Source organism: Eretmochelys imbricata, chromosome 2 (genome assembly GCF_965152235.1).
Source record: "Eretmochelys imbricata isolate rEreImb1 chromosome 2, rEreImb1.hap1, whole genome shotgun sequence".
In the NCBI taxonomy this organism is placed as follows: domain Eukaryota; kingdom Metazoa; phylum Chordata; order Testudines; family Cheloniidae; genus Eretmochelys; species Eretmochelys imbricata.
The window spans coordinates 7180930-7202689 of NC_135573.1; the positions used below are offsets into that span (position 1 = coordinate 7180930).

General features: G+C 41.1%; 1 protein-coding gene across 10 annotated transcripts in view; it reads left to right on the top strand.

The window, feature by feature from the left end:
* Window positions 1-21760, top strand: part of TSNARE1 (t-SNARE domain containing 1) — a 710453-nt gene that overhangs the window by 17330 nt on the left and 671363 nt on the right. For 2 of the 10 annotated variants that reach the window (XM_077809723.1, XM_077809728.1), the window contains exon 1: window positions 14905-14997. The exons of the other annotated variants lie outside the window; for them this stretch is intronic. The gene's annotated coding sequence lies outside the window, so the exon portion shown is untranslated. Of the gene's footprint in view, window positions 1-14904; window positions 14998-21760 lie in introns of those variants that run through there. 10 annotated transcript variants of the gene reach the window in all.

The following is a 21760-nucleotide window of genomic DNA, read 5'->3' on the forward strand; positions in this document are numbered from 1 at the left end:
ATCTTTTCAGCTCTGTCAAGTTACATGTCAATGGCTTTTTAACTATATACTCTCAAGTGCTACTTCATTTCTTTCTCCAATTGTCCATTTGCAGCATCTTCCTAGAAGTTTTAAAAAATTGTAATTGAAGGGCTGATGTTGCAGTGTGTACTCAGACTCCTGAACTCCTGCTCAGTTCAGTTCTAATGTTGTTCCTTTGTGCTTTGCCTGCAGGGTTGGACCTGTGTAGCATCTTTCATCAAAGAATCTCATAGCCCTTAATTAACCCTCATAACCCCTGTTTTAAAAGTGAGAAAACTGAGAGATTGAGAGGTTAACTGACCTGCCTAAGGTCACCCAACCAGTCAATGATTGAAGTGGGAATAGGACCAGGAGCCTTGAATTTCACTTTGCTTGCTTTGACTTTCCAGTAGAGGATAACACATTGTAGATCTTAAAAGAAAATCTTTTTTTTTAAACAGAATTGTCCTTACCTGTGTAATTAATAAGACTTATATTATGATGCTTGAATATTTTGAAAATCTAACTTTTCCCCAGAAGTGCTGTTCACTGTTTGCTTTTCTCTTATCTTGGATAATGATGAGTCAGCTTCATATCTTTCTAGTCAGTTTCAGTTTCTGGACTTCATGAGAGACAGTTCGAAAGGTTGGTGGAGATTTTGTTTATTAAAGGCTTGAATTAAAACAGAGAAACTCTCTTCTAATACAGTCTCTAGGGGGGAAAACCCCTCACTGGAACAGTTCTGTATGTCATGAGTTTTTTAAAACTTTGTTTTTACCAAACTAAACTGTGATTCTGCTTTGATCTGACAGTGTCCTTTTATTTTACATATTTAGCATCCTGTATTATTTAGGTTTTGAATGTATATAGAATCCTGTTATTCCCAGCCAGAACTGAACACTTTCAAAGCAGGCCTTGATTGCATGCCTTAAGCAACTTAGCAGTTGTTGCAGCTCACCTTGTAAAAGTGATAACTTCTTAAAAATCAAAACAGCCTTCTGAAACGTTAACAGAATATCTGTGAGAACTTTAGTTGTAGCTCATGTCTGTACAGTGCCTTGGTGGAGTACAGCACTATATAAAGACTGTTAAATATTTAAACCACTCGTATTTTGGGAAAAGCAGCTTATCTGGAATTCACTCATTGTTCATTTCCCTGCCAAGACCAGAAATTAAGATCCTTTCCCTTCCTGTATTTGAAGACCTCATTAATGACAAAAACTGGGCTTTTTCATTCCGCCCCAGGGTGTTGTGGTATCTTCAACTCTTTTGTGCCGGAAACTGGAATCTGGCTCTCTGCTCTTCATGCATAAGAAGCATTCAGATAAAAATATCTATTTGGACTCAGTAAGTCTGCACATATACTATGCTAAAGACTTGTGATCTAAAGCAGGCTTTTGATAGATCTTAACAGGTATGATATCACTTGTCAATCAAATTAAACGCCTACCTGACATCCTCCTACTATTTCTCTGAGTCAGTTTTCTTTGGTTTGGTCATAAAAACACCTTATGATAACCATAGCAACAAGAAAGACCCGCCTCTCACATTCAGAATCATTACCATGATATTTCTCTGACATAATGTGAATGTTGCATGTATATCTGTGATGGATTAAAAACCATGCTGGTGCTGTGTGCATAGGTGTTGACTTTCTAATGTGCCGGAGGGGTGCTTCCCCCGGCTCTGCCCCAGGCCCTGTCCCCATTCCACCTCTTCCCCAAGGCCCCACCCCCACCTTGCCTCTCCCCCCACACCTCTTCCCACCCCATTCCGCCTCCTCACCTGAGTGCGCCCTGCCCTCGCTCCTCTCCCCTCCCCACCCCCGGCCCCAGCGCCTCCTGCACGCTGTGGAGCAGCTTATCCGTGGCAGGCGGGAAGTACTGGGAGGAGGGGGTGGTGCTGATGGGGGGCTGCCAGTGGGTGCTCAGCACCCACTTTTTTCTTTTTTCCTCTAGGTGCTCACCCATGGAGTCGGCACCTATGGCTGTGTGTACATATAAATGAACCCCTTTAGTGAATTTTTTTTCACAAACAAACCATACTTTGCTATTAGTAAAGCTGCACTAAAATCACTGCAGGAGCATTATTAATTATTTGTGTTATGGTAGCGTGTTGTGTAATTTCAATCGGAGATAAGGACCCCATTGTGCTAGGCACTGTATAGAAACAGAATCATAGAAATGTAGGATTGGAAGGAACCTTGATAATTCATCTAGTCCAGCCTCAGCAATGAGGCAGGACTAAGTAATCTCTAGATCATCCGTGGTAGATGTTTGTCTAACCTGTTCTTAAAAACCACCTTTAATCTAAATCTTTCTTGCTGCAGTTTAAGCCCATTGCTTGTTGTTCTTGGATAAGGAGAACAATTTATCACCCTGGTCTCTACAACAACCATTTACGTACTCCTGTTATCAATTCCCCCTCTGTCTTCTCTACTCCAGACTAAACAAACCCAATTTTTTAATCTTTCCTTGTGGATCATGTTTTTTTAGACCTTGAATAATTTTTGTTGCTCTTCTCTGGACTTTTTCCAGTTTGTCTTCATGTTTCCCAAACGGTGGTGCCCGGAACTGGACACAATACTCTATCTGAGGCCTTACCAGTGCTGAAAAGAGTGGAAGAATTACTTCTTGTGTCTTGCTTACAACGCTCCTGTTAATAGATCCCAGAATATATGCTTTTTTGAACAATGTTACATTGTTGATTCATATTTAGTTTTGATCCATTATAATATGTAACAAAGAGAGAGTCTGTCCCAGAGAGCTTAGAAAGGACCTGATTGACGAGACTCGTGTGGTGGGGATGGATGGGAGGACGGGCAGAGCTGCTGCTAGGCATAAGTAGACTTAGGCTATGTTGCTCCAGGGTGTGAATATTCCACCCCCCGGGCGATGTAAGTTACACCAACATAAGCGTTGGTGTGCACAGCGTGATCTCGGTGGGAGAGACATAGCTCAAGCCACTTGTGGGAGTGGGTTTTTTTTATGCCGATGGGAGAGCTCTCTCCCATCAGTATAGACTGTTGTCACCAGACACGTTGCAGTGGCAGCAATGTACGGATAGACATATCCTAAGCAATTGCTTAGGGCCCCGAGCGGCTCAAAGGGGCCCCCTATTCATTATTAGTATGTGTTGTGTGGAGGGGGGCAAAACTATTCCTGTGTAGGGCCTCCAGTGGGCTATCACTGACACTGGAGGATGAGGTAAGAGAATGAACAGAGATGAGCAGAAAAGCAAAAGAGATTTGTCGCGTGTGGTGTATTGAAATAATTTAACGTGGTCTCTTGTACTTGTAGAGGTACACGTTCAAAGCATTGCACAATTATTAAGGAACTTGAGAGGTGGGCATAATGTTTACCCACCTATGAAATAGGGGCACTGAGACACAGAGAAACATTTGAAGTGTAGGTGGCTAGATTTAGGGCCCTGATCTCGTATTTGGGAGGCGCTCTTGCACTCATTGACTTCACTGGGAGTGGCAGATACTCTGCTCCCCAGAAATCTAAGTCATTTTTATTTAGGCACTGAAATAGGAATTAGATGCCTTATGGTAGGCATCTGAATTTGAAAATGTCCTAAAGCCACATTGGAATTTATTGGCAGAAATCAGAGTAGAAGTAAGTGTTCCTGGCTTTTGGCTCCAAACTCCATCCTCTAGACAAAGTAGCCTTGTCTTTAAGACTTCGCTATGAAGAATCTTGCTACATCTGAGCTCACTGTAGGCAAATTTTCCCTTTTTTTTTTTTTTTGAGTTGAGATAAATCATCAAAATGTGTAATGTTTGTATAAATGTAACATGTAATTGATCGGATGAAGATAGATAACTGCAGTTGTCAGGCATGGCCTCGATAACTCACTCAGAGCTTCACCATCTTTGTGAGTTATTGGAACTTTGAAAAGAGAGCTTCTGAAACAGTAGCATACAGCAAGCAATTAGGAAAGGGCTGTGCTTTCCCAGAGAGATGATGGTGGCATTAGAGGGATGTCTTCTCACATGCAGTGTTACCAAGAACACTGAACGTTTTCTGATACAGCGTGCAGGTCAGAAAGAGACACAGGCCCTCCAAGAGCCGGTGTCAAAGGTAGCGGGGGCCCGACATGTTTGATTTTCAGTTACAGAGCCATAACTGGTATGGGACTGGGTTACCTGACCTCCTCTTCTACCTGCAGTGGTGCTCCAGCTGGATTCCCCCTTTGTTATAATTTGGAGAGTGCTGTTGGCAGAATGTTCTCCACCTTGGTTCCCAGTCTGGAGAATTCAAATCCTTACGCCACTAGCCTGTGGTGGATTAGTTGTCTTTTTGGGTGTGTTGGGTAGGGCTTGATGGGTTTTTTTATTGTGTATGTTATTGGTCTGTATCACTCGTGTATTTGCTGGTAGGTGTTTATGTAAATCTTAAAGCTGGATGAGTGAGGAGCTTTCTGTTCTGCTGTGTAATGTGTATATGGTGTGTGTGTGTATAAAGTTATGCAATGGGTGTCAGTAGAGTTTTATAAATAAATGGTGGTGTAGAGAAGGATTGCAAGACATGGCATAAGCAACATCAAATTATTTCCACAACGGCTGGACACAAAATGTCATCAATAGTATTATGTATTGGAGCCTTGTCTTTAGAAACCATAAAACCTGACCCCTGTACAGTACAGTAACAGGGAAGAAATGTTGAGCAGTTTGACAAGATGTTGCTGACTAAAATAGCATAGACCTAATTTAGGGAGAGACCAAGAAAAACCCTTGAAGAAAAGTATAGCATCTCCGAGGGCAGGTTTTTGAAGAGGTAGAAATGTACTGCCCATCTCTTACTGGTCAGGGAAGAGATGGTGATAGGGTTGTAAAGCCCTTCACTGGGGAGAAGGATTTGAATGAATAGATGGAGCACCTCAAGGAGGGCTTTCACTCTGAGTGCATTTTCGAATTGGAGAACTTCCTTGCATGGTGCTTTCAGTATAGAGGTGGCGAATGTCGCTCTCCCACATGAGGAGATGTGGTAGTCTTGAGAAGAGTATGGAATGCAGTCTAATGGCTTTTGCTGGATGGCATACTCCAGGATTCTGATGCTAGCTCCGCCACAGACTTGTGGATGTTGGGCAAGTCACTGAACGTATCTCTGCCTCTTTAGTTGAGAGACGATGATATTTACCTGTATAAGGGGAATAATCAGTTGTCTAATTTTAGAAATTCTAAAGTGGTCTGTGCCTGAGTTTGCTGTGTGTGTGTGTGTGTGTGTCATCTGAAGTGTGGGGACTTTGGCGGTTTAGCTGGAGGGAGTGAGACATTTGAGAAAAATGGCAACATTTCCAAAAGGGAGCATTTTAAAAATGTTTCCTCTGCAAATGTTAGTAAAGACTTGTCCTTAAAAGTAGTGGATAGAAAACTCAAATGCCTTCTGAAGAATTAGTCTCCAAATTTAGTGCAATAAATTCAATCATTAAAGTATGAAACAGGCCTGCTTTAAGTGCGAACCTCAGTACAACCCTAACTATGGAGTATCTACAGACATCGCTCTAATATATATGTAGAGAGAGAGAAAATGATTCCTTCTGGGAAGTAGTAATTTTTGAGTTCAAAGCTAATTGAATAATCTTTATGGCGTCTTTATAATCTCAGGCTAATTTCAATTTATGAGATGGTTACTTGGTTTCGCTTTTGTGTGACCCACAGTCTCCTCTTTCTTTCGTTTCTAGTTACTATTTCTGTGCTTGCTCGCTGTTGCTACGCTGCCTGTGTGGTTGGTGGATGATGCTCCCTGCTTTGTTGCTTTTCATGAATGATGTCATGAAGTGGGTTTTAGCCCATGAAAGCTGATGCCCAAATAAATCTGTTAGTCTCTAAGGTGCCACAAGGAGTCCTTGTTGTTTTTGCTGATACAGACTAACATGGCTACCCCTCTGAATTCTGTTGAACAGTGGAATCAGTACAGGAGAGAAGCAGAATAACTTTCTTCCTGGTGATTTTGAGTTCTGCCAGTACTGCTCTTCAGGGACCCTTTCTGTCCTCATCAATCATGATGGTTAATCCCAAAGGGACATAGCCTCCTTGCAGATCAAGGGCCACCTGTATCAATCTCTAGCTAGGCCCTTGAGATAGTCTGGTTGGATGTTCAGTCTGTGACCCTCTCTATGCCTATCTACCATTGAAGATATGTACAGCATAGGATTTGTTCTTCTGTTCAGGACAAGACGGAATGTCAAATATGGCTCAGATTCCATGGTAATAAACACACAGACACTACCTCCCTACATCTGTTGTCCCAAAGAATAAAGGTTCCAGTTCTGTGTTTGCTGCGGTTTGGCCGTATTTATGTGGGGATGATGTGGATGGTTCAGCAAACATGTTAGCAGGAGAAGCTTTCAGTTTAAAATTAAAAAGGGGTGGGGAAGAAATTGGGGAACTTATCTTAGGATCCATAATTCTGTCATGTGAACAGAAGAGCAGATCCATGCTGGGAGAGAATAAAACTGTAGGTAAGAGAGCTAATTTTGCTGTTCCTCTTGTGTGACCCCTAATGTTCTTGGTCCCTAGTTTGTGCATCTCTGGGCTGGTCTGAGCTTCTTGAGGGCAAAGTGCCGGCCCCTTCAGCCACCCAGAGAGGTGACTCTGTTATGTAGAAGAGTGTCCGGGATGGGTTAAAAAATGAAAGTGGAATGCTTACAAATGCTCGTCTTCCTCATTCATATCAGGTGGATGAAGCAATTTCAGGAGCAGATTTTTCATATCCGCTCATTTTTTCCTAGTTGGTGGTCCTCCGATTTCCTTGTCCGGTCTCTTCAGTTCAGTAAGGAAGCATGCTCGCAATTGAGTAGCATTATTTCAGGCTTCTAAGCTAAAAGACATGTTGATGAGGCAGAGAATCTCCAGTGTCCATCACGGCTCTTCAGTCACTGGTGACTATTTCTTTGATCCTTCAGCTGCACGAGGCTTCACTTGTCAAGGTGCAATGGCCTGGCCTTTTAAAATGTCATTTGTACTGGTGATTGCAGCACCAGGTGTTGTTTAAAGGAAACTCTCAATTCTTACCAGGAATGCTGTTATGGTCCCTAGCACTGTGGCTGGAATAGCTCTGCTTTGCTTACTGCCCTTTCATACCTGAGCTGCAGGAAACTTTTTTTCATTCTGTGGTTTTTGATCTACCCTTCTTAGGATATACTGGAACTCGAAGAAATAGAGGGATTGAAAGGGATTCTTGGAACCCATCAAATAGCACTTATATTTTATTTCTCCTTAAACACACCACTACTTCAGCGTCTGATGTCATTATGTCTGTAAAGGATTTCCTCTTACCCTACCTCTGTCATCTCATGATTTGGGGAGAGTTAGTAAGCAATAGGCATGTATTTTATAGAGTATCCCATGACATGAGGAGTTGGCATGTAGCACCAAGTATACCTTCAATATTTAGTAAATAATATGCAATACAGCCCTTTTTACATATTACACATACTGACTGACCACCAGCACTTGTTAATAAGATTAACAGGAAACAAAAAAATCAGTGTTTTAAGCTCCTCTCACTGGCCCCAATCTGATCCCTATTTTGTAGCCCAGCCTGGCTAGGAATATAATAGTGATCTCACCACTGTTCCCAGTACAACACTTAATGAGTTCCTAGTGCTGAGGTGGTCTTACAGGTACAGAACCATTAAATCTCACTCCCTGCCAGATGATCCTTATGCTGCTTTTCCATTAATATTCTGATGCAGTGGTTCAGCGTTAGCTTGCCTGCTTAGTCTCCTTCTGTCCATTTCTTCTCTGCAGTTTGCCATCAGTATGGTTTCCTCTTGGTCCAGGAGCACCGGTGCTCTTTGCTATCCTTCCGGTGTTTCCCCTGTGGAACACACTGCCCAAAGGATTTCAGGTTCCCAAAGTGGATTGGGACTCTTGCACTGGTTTATTTTCCCAAGCTCCAGGTTCTCTTTCCTTTTTTATTTCTCTTCCAAGCAGATTTTTTCCATCAAATGCTGCAGGGAGATGGAGGTAATTTACCTAGAGGGGAAAAAAAATAAGCTTTGTTTTCTTCATCGAGCTCAGTACTTGATTCCATTCCCGTTTACTGTGGTTTGGATTATAGGATTATCTGAGCTCTGCAGCCTCTGTCCACCTGGTTCTAGGTTTCTCTGACAACAGCCTAAAATATTCTGAGTGTGCTACTTCTTAAGAGTTAGTAATTTGCATTTTCTCCACCCAAACTTCATATGCATGATTGACTCAAAGCTCTAGGCACCAACTCCCCCTACTGGTCAATTGACAGATTGCAATGTATTTCCATATTTAAAGAGGATTGATTAGGGTCCCTCACAGAGAAACCCAGGTTGTTTACATCTGACTAAGTTTTGTTCTTGCGGCCCTAGTCTAGCTCTAGTTAGTGGTTTCAATTAGACTATGGGTATGTCTTCACTACCTGCCAGATCGGCGGGCAGCGATTGATCCAGCAGGGATCGATTTATCGTGTCTAGTTTAGATGTGATAGATGGACCTTCGAGTGCTCTCCTGTTGTCTCCTGTACTCCAACGCCATGAGAGGCGTAGGCAGAGTTGACAGGGGAGCGGGAGCAGTCAACTCACTGTGGTGGAGACACCACGGTAAGTTGATCTAAGGACATCAACTTCAGCTATGTTGTTCATGTAGCTGAAGTTGCGCAACTTAGTACGACCCCCCCTCCCCGACCCCCCCGTGTAGACCAGGGCTAAGACTCTCAGACCTTAACTATCCACATAGGATACAAATGTCAATGGCGCACGACCCAATTGTGCCACCACTTTTTAAAATTTCACTGGCTAACTATTGCCCTGGCTTAACTGGATCAGAAACTGCGTTCTCTCTCGGTCTTGCAAACCTTCTGTCTATAGGGTAGGGTGATTATCCAGCCCTTCTTAACCATGTAAATCAGTAGGCTCTTGGCCAGCTTTTTCCCCCTCTTGGCCTCCTTTAAATAACTATAATTAAGCTCCACTAATGTCTTGTGCATAGTAATTGAGAATTTCACTTTTCCCTTTTTCTGTCAAATTAGACAGTCTTGCAACAGGCCTCATGGCTCATACTTACTATTCAGGTGCAGAGCCATTTACTGAGACATAAAATCATCACTCATAAAGTTTGCAGATGACACATGGATTGGGAGAGTAGTAAATGATGAAGGGGACAGGTAACTGATACAGAACAATCTGGATCACTTGGTAAACTGGGCTCAAGCAACCAATATGCATTTTAATACGGCCAAATACAAAGTTATACATCTAGGAACAAAGAATGCACACCATACTTACAGTATAGGGAACTCTATCCTGTAAAGCATTGTCTCTGAAAAAGATGTTGGAGTCATGGTGGATAATCAGCTGAATATGAGCTCCTAGAGCAAAGCTGTGGTCAAAAGGACTAATGCAATCCGTGTATAAACAGGGGATCCTCATGTAGGAATGAGGAGGTTACATTACCTTTGTATTTGGCACTGGGCTGACCACTGTTGGATTGCTGTATCCAGTTCTGATGTCCACAATTCAAGAAGGATTAGAGTAGGTGTGACCGTTTGTGCCTGGAGGGGCCACACTGAGATTGATCAGTCAAGGCAAACAGCAAAGAATGGGGCAGATGATCCCCCAAACAGGTGGTTATTCTAATAATTAGATTCACCAAGCCAGCGACAAAACAGCTTCTACATTACCTTGCTGGTTACCCAGAGCCCAAAAACACAGCTCCCTGAAAGCAATCCACTCCTGGGCTCCCACCCAGACAGATTCTGTTCATCATATATAAAGTTCTACCAATCCAAAGGGATTGGACACATTACCTGCCAGGTCAATGAATATTTCAGATCTTATCCAAATACATGCTTACAGCCAATTCTTATTAACTAAACTAAGATTTATTACAAAAGAAAAGAGAGAGTACTGGTTAAAAGAACATTATACATACAGATATGAGTAAAGTTCTTAGGTCAGTTTCATAGTAGAGATGGTGAGCTGCTGAGTTTAAAAAGTTCCCTCAGAATCAGTTTCATAGGTTGTAGTCCAAATAGGCAGTCCATATATAGAGTTTGTTCAAATTTTTCCATGAGAATTAGCTGGGTCATCCAGACTGGAGCTGGAGACCTTAGTCTTCCGACTGTAGCTTCCCGTGATCAAGCTTAAGCAGACCTGAGATAACAGGATCAGGTCCTAGAGTTCTTCTATAGATCTCTGACAGGCTACTATAGCCTCTTGACAGCATGGCAACACAACAGACTTTCCTTGAATGCAGAGTAAGTAATGCACATTGTTGCTTTGAAGTAAAAATCCCTATTTCCTATGTATACACAAGTAAACTAGTAGTATTAATTAACATGGCAATTATCCATTCAAACGATCAAAGGATTTAGTTCTGGCACAGACAATTTAAGATCAAGACCATGTAAGTAATATTATTTCCTGCAATATCTTAAATCTTTGATCTTAAGGTTAACTGAACCATCTGTAAGCATAATATAATGTAATTAAGACATGAAAGGGAATTAGCATCCACAAGCTAATCTGGTTACATGGTTAACATCTAACAAGATGTAGGTAAACACATACAATTAGTATTCACCTCTAATTCTCTAACAACACAGGTTTGCATTTCAAAGCTCTAGCCTATTTAACATGGCTTTGTTAGCTATTTATAAGGAATGGCACTAATTACCATTTATATACATTTCTAATATGTCTTTAAAGGTTGAATTTGAGTCACTTAGCCTGCTAGTTGCTTTAACCCTTTCTGGTTCAGTGTCACTCTGGGTTTAGAGAGTTTCATTGGTCTTCATGGCTGAGGATGTGAGGGAGATTCCCAAACCTGAGCCATTCTTTTTAGGTGACAAATCTGAGGAACTGTCCCAGATTTAGGTGGTGTTAGAGGAGGTTTTGGAACAAATTAAACAGTGATAAGTCACCAGGACCAGATGGTATTCACCCAAGAGTTGAAATTGCAGAGCTACTAATTGTGGTATGCAACCTATCATTTAAATCAGCTTCTGTACCAGATGATTGAAGGATAGCTAATGTGACACCAATTTTTAAAAAAGGATCCAGAGGTGATCCTGGCAGTTACAGGCTGGTAAGACTAACTTCAGTACCAGGCAAACTGGTTGAAACTATAGTAAAAAAACCCCCCGGAATTATCACACAGATGAAAATGATTTGTTGTGGAAGAGTGAACATGGTTTTTGTAAAGGGAAATCATGCCTCACCAATCTACTAGAATTCTTTGAGAGGGTCAACAAGCATGTGTACAAGGCGGATCCAGTCAATATAGTGTACTTAGATTTTCAGAAAGCCCTCACCAAAGGCTCTTAAGCAAAGTAAGCTGTCATGGGATAAGAGGGATGATCTTCTCATGGATCGGTAACTGGTTAAAAGATAGGAACAAAGGGTAGGAATAAATGGTCAGTTTTCAGAATGGAGAGAGATAAATAGCGCGGTCTCCCAAGTGTCTGTACTGGAATCAGTGCTGTTCAACATATTCATAAATGATCTGGAAAAAGGGCTAAACAGTGAGGTTTGAAAATTTGCAGATGATACAAAACTACTCAAGATAGTTAAGTCCAAAGCAGACTGGGAAGAGTTACAAAGGGATCTCACAAAACTGGTGACTGGGCCACAAAGTGACAGATGAAATTCAGTGTTGATAAATGCAAAGTAATGCACACTGGAATACATAATTCCAACTATACATATCAAATGATGGGGACTAAATTGGCTATTACCAGTCAAGAAAGAGATCTTGGAGTCACTGAGGATAGGTCTCTGAAAGCATCCACTCAGTGTGCAGTGGCAGTCAAAAACGTGAACAGAATGTTAGGAACCACGAGGAAAGGGATAGATAATACGACAGAAAATATCATGTTGCCTCTCTATAAATCCATGTTACGCCCATATCTTGAAGACTGTGCGCAGATGTGGTCACCCCATCTCAAAAAAGATATATTAGAATTGGAAAAGGTTTAGAAAATGGCAACAAAAATGGGGTATGGAACAGCTTCCGTATGAGGAGAGAGTAATAAGATTGGGACTTTTTAGCTTGGAAAAGAGATGACTAAGGGGGATATGACAGAGGTCTATAAAATCATGACCGTTGTGGCAAAAATGAATAAGGAAGTGTTATTTACTCCTTCTGTAACACAAGAAGTAGGAGTCACCAAATGAAATTAATAGGCGGTAGGTTTAAAATAAACAAAAGGAAGTATTTCTTCACACAACACACAGTTAACCTGTGGAACTCTTTGCCAGAGGATGTTGTGAAGGCCAAGACTATAATGGGGTTCAAAAAAGAACAGATACATTCATGATGTATAGGTCCATCGATGGCTGTTAGCCAGGATGGGCATGGATAGTGTCCCTAGCCTGTGATTGCCAGAAGCTGGGAATGGGCGACAGGGGATGGGTCACTTGATTACCTATTCTCTTCATTCCCTCTGAAGCACCTGGCATTGCCCACTCATGGAAGACAGAATACTGGGCTATATGGACCTTTGATCTGACCCAGTATGGCATTTCTTATGCTCTTAATAGTCATGAGAATGATGAAAGCATTGGTAAACATGCCCTATAATGAGATGCTCAGGTAACTCAAGCTATTTAGCATAACAAAGAGCAGGTTAAGAGATGATTTGATCACAGTCCATAAGTACCTGTGTGGGAAAGAAATATTTGGTATTAAGCTTGTTACTCTAGCAGACAAAGGAAAACATCATCCAGTGGCTGGAAATTGAAGCTAGACACATTGAAATTGGAAATAAGGTGCAAATTTTTAGCAGTGAGGGTAATTAACCATTGAAACAATTTACCAAGGATTGTGGTGGATTGTCTACCCTGGGCAATTTTAAAATTAAGATAGGATGTTTTTATAAAAGATGTGCCCTAGTTCAAACAGGAATTAATTTAGGCAAGCCCCGTGGCCTCTGTTACACAGGAGGACAGATTAGATCACAGTCATTCCCTTCCTGCTTTATAATCTGTGAATTGCTGAGTTTACAACAGCTGAGAAGATGAATTGTTAATGGGTACAATTCTATTTTTGCCTTATTTCTTTAAATGTTTTCATTTGATGCTTCCTGAGAGAGAAGAAAGGAAGCTGAGAGGAAAGCAGAGCTTTCATCCGACTGGACCACAAGCATGAATATTGACAAGAAGATAGGCAAGGAAAGTTCCTCCTCCTGGATAGCTTGGCCTGAAATGCTGTCACCTAATTTATAGGCAGCAAAACATCCTCTGTGGTGATCCCATCTCTGGGGGTAGGGCAGGGGCAGTTGCAACCATCTAAAGAGCGTGAGGTCAGGCAGAACTACTCTTGTTACCGATTGGACGATCATCTAGCTTCAGTATTCATCTGTTCTTACTTTGCCTCTGCAAAGGTTGGTCATGGATGGTGGATCTCAGGGGATTTGGGAATGAGATATGGAAACTTTGAACCTCTAGTTGATCCATTTCATGTTTGCCTCAGGTGGATAGTAACTGGATGTTGTCATCTAATTTCTGTATGAAATGAGTTGATAGGTCTCAGTCCTGTTCCTGTGGACAGATGCTCACCTCAGAAAATTACCATCACAGATTGGTTCCCAGGAGGCCAAAAAGGAAGCTGAACTGATCTCACACTTCTGGTGTATTTCTATCCAGATCAGAGTGAGGCATGTGGCTTGGGTGTTGAGAGGGAAGCTTGCATTGGGGCTGCCCAGAATGCTGACTAGGGGGATAAAGAGAGAACACCAGAATCCATGTCTGTCACTCTATTGTATCTTGCATGAGTGAGAAATATATTAAAATATAGGTGGGATTGCTTGGAAAGTCATCAAAAGAATGAATAAGTAGATAAATGAAGGAAGCAGTTTGTTGTTTGTTATGTAGAACTGTGTGTATTTATGTGTGTATACTGGGTGAACTTATACTTTTTAATCTGGTATGACGCTGGGAGAAGTTTTCCTACTTTCTTTACCACATTAACAAAATTTGTGTAAGACTAAAGAAATCCCTTTTGCACCTTCTAAATGGATGATTGAGCTTTCAGCAGTTACTTTCTCACTATGGAAATCTTTAAACCATTATACTTGTTTTCTTTAGCAATTGTATTAAAAACAAAGTGAGTTGTTTCATCTTTCCGAAAGTGCTTTTTTCTGCCTGCTGTGTGCAAAAGCATTTAATTGATCTTTCAGACAGTCTAGAAAAGAGGAGGGTGGGAGGAAAAGATATTTCACGCAGCACACAATTTTTGAGTTTTGTCTCAAAATAAGAAATGACTTTATCACCGTTTATGTATTTAGCCACACATTTTATGCATGTAGTGTAATTATGTTTTGTCAGCATACACAAGTTTTTGAAAAACCCACACCTTGATCAATATTATCCAGCATATCGCAGGATACTGTCATATCTGTCACAGTATAAAGCTCAGGGTGGCTCGAGAGGTGGTTTTGTCATAAACTCAGTGTTGGTTATTACAGCCCTGACTGGTACTATCACCATTATTTCTGTGGTAGTTTTTGGTGTGGTGTAGTTCTGATTTTAACTGAGGGAGAGGTTAGTAGCGTTTGCAGAAGGACATTACAATAAAGATAATTAAAAATAGGATAAAAAATCCCCTCATTTGCCAGACTTAAGCAGACTAGTACCCCACCTAGACCTGTATTCTTCAGAGTCCAATGCCAGGAGGCATCAGAGCTAGATGTAAAACACCCTCCACTCCCTCAAAATGTGCAATACGATATTCCAGAGGGGAGATTTCTTTAGGAAAGAAGTCTGGGCAAAGTAGGAAATGATTGTTGAGGTCTTCCTTGGCTGATGAGTTTGCCACCATGCTTATATGAGGCTTTGGCACTTCTTTTCTAAGCTAACATCTTCTGAACCACTGTCAGATGATGTCAAATAAAAGGCCTGAACCCCTTCAAGGAGTATCTCATTTAGTATTTTGGATGTATCGAGACATACCTGTCTGAAACTTGACATGCCCTGGAAGATTCTTCTTGAGAAGATTTCTGTCCACAAAACCTATAGGTAACTTTCTTATGTAGCGTTATGATTGGTAACTGTGAGAAAGATAGGGTATTGAAGCCTGATCTTTAGATTATGTAATTATTTATATTATTATATTGATTACTTAAGAATGTGCAGTTATTACTTTACATGTTCTTGTCGCAAGATCAGGCTCAGTATTATTTAAATGATTATATACTTGGCAGCCCTGATGTGTACAGTTGCAACACTTGCACTATAGGAACTTTCCTATATTTACAAATAGTTTATTAATACATTTAGCACAGTCACAATCACCCCAACTCAGTAAAATTGATGGAGATATGACAGAATGTACCTCTGCACATCCATATACTCACACCATCCCTGGTAGAGCAATCTGAAATGTTAGCCATCATCTTCCTCGTCACTCATGGCCATCATTCTGGCCCCTCCTAAGGATTACATCTTCTTATTCCTATCACCCCTAGGCTGGGATGCAACTTTCATAATATGATACTCTGACAACACTATGTTTTGATGCATATTCAGTAGGGGTATTTCCCTTTTTCCTTATTTGCATATCCTTACCTTATTAACTTTGGAATGTCCTTCCCCTATAGGTTAGTACAGCAGTGATCTTAACTTATTATCATATACGTCAATTCTTTACCATGGCACTCTTGTTGTTAGGTGTCTGTGGATGTAGCTCATGTACCTGTTATGTATATCAGTTCGTTGCCAGGACACTCTTGTGGTTGGACTCATGTTCCTGTGGTCAGAAATTCCCCTTAAACACTCTATTTTCAGCTCCCCATTACTTGGGGTTTCCACTGGAAAGTTTCTGTGCAAAGTTTATCTGTTCAGAGTTCGTAAGCCTCAAGCCTTATGCTAACTTGCTGAAGCTAATGTCTTACAGTATATAGGCTTGTAGGTTTCTTGCATCAGTGCTGAAAAATAAAGCAGAATATAATAAAGGCAAGCTAGCCACTGGGCTACAGAATAAAACAAACCTTGGTTAAGCAACTGCTCAAGTGATTACCTGTATCACTCTTTTTAGGGTTCTTTTAATTTTGATTACCACTTGGGTATCTCACGTGTGCTAATTGGTTAGCAACTCTGGTGTTGCTAATACAACAGAGGAAGAACAATCCAAAGCTAGATCACAACAGTTTAGTCAATTACTTATGTACCTGCCAGTTCACCAAAGTCATCTTCCCAATGGATTTCGAGCAGTCAGCTCTTTCTAATCTACTTTCCCACAAATTATTTTAACCACAGGATCTGACTAACACTCCTATCTAACATAAACTCCTACATTTATGACAAACTATATAGACTGAGTGCAGTGCAAGAAGCTTTCACACTTGGTCTCATTTTATGTCTCTATACACCTGGAGCTTGAAAGACTATGAAATCATTACCAATAGCAGACACATGTACAGTGTTCTACAAACGTAGCTAACAGCAATTTGTTTAGTTTTAAAGCCACTTTATAACAACCTCTATTGGAAGCTGTTACAAAACAAGGAAACCGACTAACTCTGTGACAATCTGTGCGTGAGCATGCACGCTTCCTTACTAATTAGACACTCACTTTCAGGAAGTGGTCAACTGATTGATTAGAGTTGCGATAAATGAAGTGCGGGGAAGCTCTGTTTTATGGACACCCAGCCAGCCAGTTAGCTATAAAATTCCTCTTATTAGTTGTTCTCTACTTGTTTTACCTGCAAAGGGTTAAAAAAGTCCAGGTACAAGGAAGGGAGTGGGCACCTGACCAAAAGAGCCAATGGAAAGGCTAGAACTTTTTAAAATTGGGGGAAAAATCTTTCCCTTTTTGTGCTGCTGTTGTTCTCCGGGGAATAGGGGAACATGGTAGCAGTTATGCTGTGAGAAGCTGAAGGCCAGGTCTAAAAATCATCAGACTCATACCTAGAATTGGTTATTTGGAAACCCAGATATGTAAGTAGATCAGAAATGTCTAGAAAGACATGATTAGGTTTATTTCTCTTATTTTGTAAGGCTTGTGGACTCCTCTGTGCTAACCCCAGATGCTTTTGTTTTGCATGTAACCTTTAAGCTGAACCTCAAGAGAGCGATTTTGATACTTAATTTTTGTAATTGTTTTTCTTTAAATCTAGCAATAGTCTGAGCTTTCAGATGCATTTTCTTTCTTTTTGGTTTTTTTAATAAATTTTACCTTTTTTAAGAACAGGATTGGATTTTTGTGTCCCTAAGAGGTTTGTGCGTATGTTGTTTAATTAGCTGATGGCAACAGCTGATTTCCTTTGTTTTCTTTCTCATCTCTTCCCTGGAGGTAGGGTGAAAGGGCCAAGGGTACCCCACAGGGAAGAATTCCCAAGTGTGCCTTCCTGGGTCCCAAGGGGTTTTTTAGCACTTGGGTGGTGGCAGCATCTTCCCATCCAAGGTCAGAGAAAAAACTTGTGACCCTGGGAGTTTAATACCAGCCTGGAGTGGCCAGTATTAATGTTTAGAATCCTTGCGGGCCCCCACCTCTGCGCTCGAAGTGCCAGAGTGGGGAAAGGACTATCATGATCATCTAGTCTGACCTCCTCTGCATTGTAAACCACAGAACCTCACCCTCCCACTCCCGTAATAGACCCATAACCTCTGGCTGAGTTACTGACATCCTGAAATCATGGTTTGAAACTCCAAGTTACAGAGAATCCACCATTTACACTAGTTTAAAACTGCAGGTGACCCATGCCCCACTCTGCAACAGAAGGCAAAAACCTCATAGGGTCTCTGCCAATCTGACTGGCGGAAAAATTCCTTCCCAACCCCCAGATATGGTGATCAGTTGGACTCTGAGCATGTGGGCAAGATCCACCAGCCAGACACATTGGAAAGAATTCTTTGTATCAACTCAGAGCTCTCCCCATCTAGTGTCCCATCACTGGCAATTGGAGATATTTGCTGCTAGCAATTGCAGATCAGCTACGTGCCATTGTAGGCAGTCTCATCGTATCATCCCCTCCAAAAACTTATCAAGCTCAGTCTTGAAGCCAGTGAGGTTTCTCCCCCACTGCTGCCCTTGGAAGTTGAGTTGTCTGTTCTCACCATCCAATCAGGGAATGAGATGTCACCATTTGAGTTCTTGCAACTGGGGCTGATATTGTCCCATCTTTGTGCAATGCATCTCGTCATACCAGCTTGCATAAGACAAATTAGGCCACACCTGTTGGTACAACCATCTTGGGACATGGCAAACCAGCCACTGTGCAAGTTCTGGTCAGCAACTTACCTCGGTAAGCTGCTTTCTGTGGGCCTCCACTGGGATGCATCCCTTGGCTAATTCTGCAGTTATGCTTGCTCAAGTTGTAGTTTCTCCTTCCAAACTCTAACTGCTGAAATGTCTAGTTTAAAATTCATATAATTTATACAAAGTCCCTCCCTATTCTTTGATGCTCTTTAAACTTATTTTAACAATCCTTCATACAACGCAAAATCACTTCAAGAAAAGGAGTACTTATGGCACCTTAGAGACTAACCAATTTATTTGAGCATAAGCTTTCGTGAGCTACAGCTCACTTCATCGGATGCATCCTACTTTTCTTTTTGCGAATACAGACTAACATGGCTGTTACTCTGAAAAAAATCACTTCAAGAACTGTTGTTCTCCAGCAGGCTGAAACATTCCAGGAATCTTCCATTCCTGGTCTCCTTGTTTTAACAACAATGGTGGGACCTTGGTGTGTATGTCTGAGCTGAATCTGGGTATTATTGATCAAACAGTTACATTTCTGATTATTCCACTCTGTGATCAGGTGTCCTTGTAAACACAGTATTTGGTTTAAGTTCCTTTTATTTACTGCTTCTTTTGGCATAGATGTATTTCACTAAATTGATAACATTAGCCTGCTTGAATGCAAATATTAGCCTTGCTCCTTCACTTGACTAAACTAAAAGAAATCAATATGAAAACAATCCCTTTTTTTCCCCCCAACAGGTTTGCCCAAGAGGTAAATCCCATCATTAAAGTTTACAGTATTTTGCCCAAAGTTATATCACTTATAATCAACTTCCCTTTTATACATATAACTTCATTTAATCATTATATTTCATCAAGTTCCCCATTCTCCTGCTGTGTCTGACACATCATATAATACCTTAGTGTTTGATAAAATTTAATTTTTGACTCATTCACAGCCAGGGAAAAAAGGGGCAACTCTTTAGCTGCACAAGAAGTACACTCTTTCAGAAGGCTGCAGCAACTCTGAATTTCCTGACTATTGAAGAAATCTAGCTGTTAGACCTTAATTTTTTTTCATTCAGCACTCTGTCCTGTCTTTTTTCTAAACAGCCTCGTCACCTTGGAAATTCTTAAATAGTAATCCTTCTAAAATTTTGGGGCCTTAGTTTCTACGTTGGCTCCTCCCTCTCTATTCTAAGGAATAACACAATAATTAAAACCATGGAACTATCAAGAGGCCAGTTGGACATCACCGCTTGACATGCTTATTAATGCTTCTCATCCTCATTTTCCATTCTGTTTAGGTTGGAGTCAGGGACCTTGCATTTTACTCAGCCGTAAACCAACGTGGCAAACTTTTGGTTCTATAGACTGAATAAATAATATTCACAGATATCCTTGTATTATTGTTTTTAAAACAACACTTGCAAGGGAAAAAAAAAGTCCATTGAGTTGGAAACATCTAGTTTCTAAGGGTATGTCCTGAGATAGAAAGAGATCTGGTGTATTGCAAGAGAGGGATGTAGTCTTAGAGGACTAGGTAGTAGAAACTCCCATGTCCTAAACCTGATTCTGACATAGTGTGTTTTTGTGGCCTTGTGTTAAATCACTGAACACTTTCTTGCAGTTAAAATGGAGATGACAATAGTCAGCTGCCTCACAGGGATTAAAGAGGATTAACTAAATGTTTGTAAAGTGCTTTGAAGATTGAAAGCATTCTAAGAAAATTACAACAGAATTCTATCCTAATATTAGAAACTGCCTTCCATTCCATGCACAGCAACAGCTTCAGTCATATGGAACTTTAACACCTTTATCTCTGAATGTGTGCGACTCTCCACTTCACCAGATCCAAAAGCTACCATTTATTGATTCAGTGAACTGACTGCCAGATGCCACTGGAACTTCTTTTGGTGCACCAGTATGTTTTGGTTAATGCAATACAACTGTATTTTGCATAGTCCCTTACACGCACACGCACACTCACACACACACACACACACACTAGTTTGATGGAAGAAGAGGCAATGAGAAGGTTCAGGCAGGTAGGGCCAACAGCCATCTGATAGGGTAAGAGATGTCTGTTTATTTGGTGCCATAATGCCCTGTGCCCAGTCAGGAGCTACTTGAAAGCACTGGATCAGATAACAGTTTCCATTCAGTTGTTAAACGAAAGCTCACATACTGCGATACGAACTCTGATATTACTTTAGAAAAGCATGCTCTTGTGTTTTTCATATCATTGTCCTTTATTTCTTTGAATTGCATGCGAGTCCTCCTAATGGCAGAACAGGGTGATGTTTGAAAGGGGAATAATGTTCCAGGAAGGTTCTTGTACCAGCTAGGGAGGGAAAGTCCATGAACTAAATCATGGTAACTTAATGGAGGTTTTTGAAAACAAGAAGATTGTATCATATAACAGCACTTAGAAATGCCCTTAGAAGACTCTGATGCTCTAGGGAAACAATTATTTTTCCCGTTCTGAAGTTTTGGCATACTTTAGTCCTCCCTTTAAAGTTCCCGCCGTAGAGGTTCAGTGGAGTTAACCCTGCTCCAGCTGGAAAACAGTGGGTTTATTTGCGGAGCATGTCTGAGGAGATATGTCTGACATGTTACCAAGCTTTTCAAGAGGAAGTGGGTGAGGCCTCAGCCAGAGGTTTGTGTGAGCTTATAATATTGATGCTCCTGGATGAGATGAGTGGGTGAGATTTAAGTTTAGTTTTTCTTTCCATCTATCCCTTTAATCCTTCTTTACTGGCCGCTATTCTCCCCATCTTTTCTTAAGAAGTTGCTCCTAACTTTAGCTGCTTTTTTTTTTTTTGAATGACACTTTTATTAAGAAATCAGAGCCTCGGTACAGCAAGTTCCTTAATTACGTGTGCAAGAGTAGTACCAATGGGACATCAGGACCTAAGACTAGATGGGACCTTGTGGGACATTGAGTCCAGTCTGCTGCTATCACAGGCAATCCCCTGGTTGCATTGACTTCAGTGGGAGTCAATGAGGATGGGAGTACTGAGTCTCTTTCTGTTGGACACTAGTAGTCACCAAAACGTTAGCCTCAAAGCCTCTTTCTTTCTTATGTCACGATTAAATTAATAACATCATAACCTGCAACTCTCAATGGGAGTTCTGGGAGCTCTTGGAGTCAAGTTCTCAGATAAAACTAGAAACCAAAGGAGCAGATTCTTTTACCATGTAGTCCAGTATCTCAAAAACAGAGAAGTTTTTTATGGGGAGATGTGCTGGCCTCTGGGGTTTTCATGGAGGAGCAGTGCTGATGACACAGCTTGTTCTCGTGAATCTGCATGAGGGCTGAAAATGTGATTGGCTTTTTTTTATGTTGCATTTGGGTATTTCATGTTGTAGTCCAGCAGACATGTTAACTCTGAAAAGGGAGAGGGTGAGGGATTCTCCAGTATCCGCTAGTGGGCTAGTGAACAGTAAAGTATTTACAGGCTCTGTAATGATGGAACTATGCTTGGGGTTAAATATCTTTAGATCCTTCTAAAATGTCATGCAGTCACAGAGTTCAAGGACAGAAGGGACCAATAGATCATCTTGTCTGACCTCCTGTATATCACAGGCTAC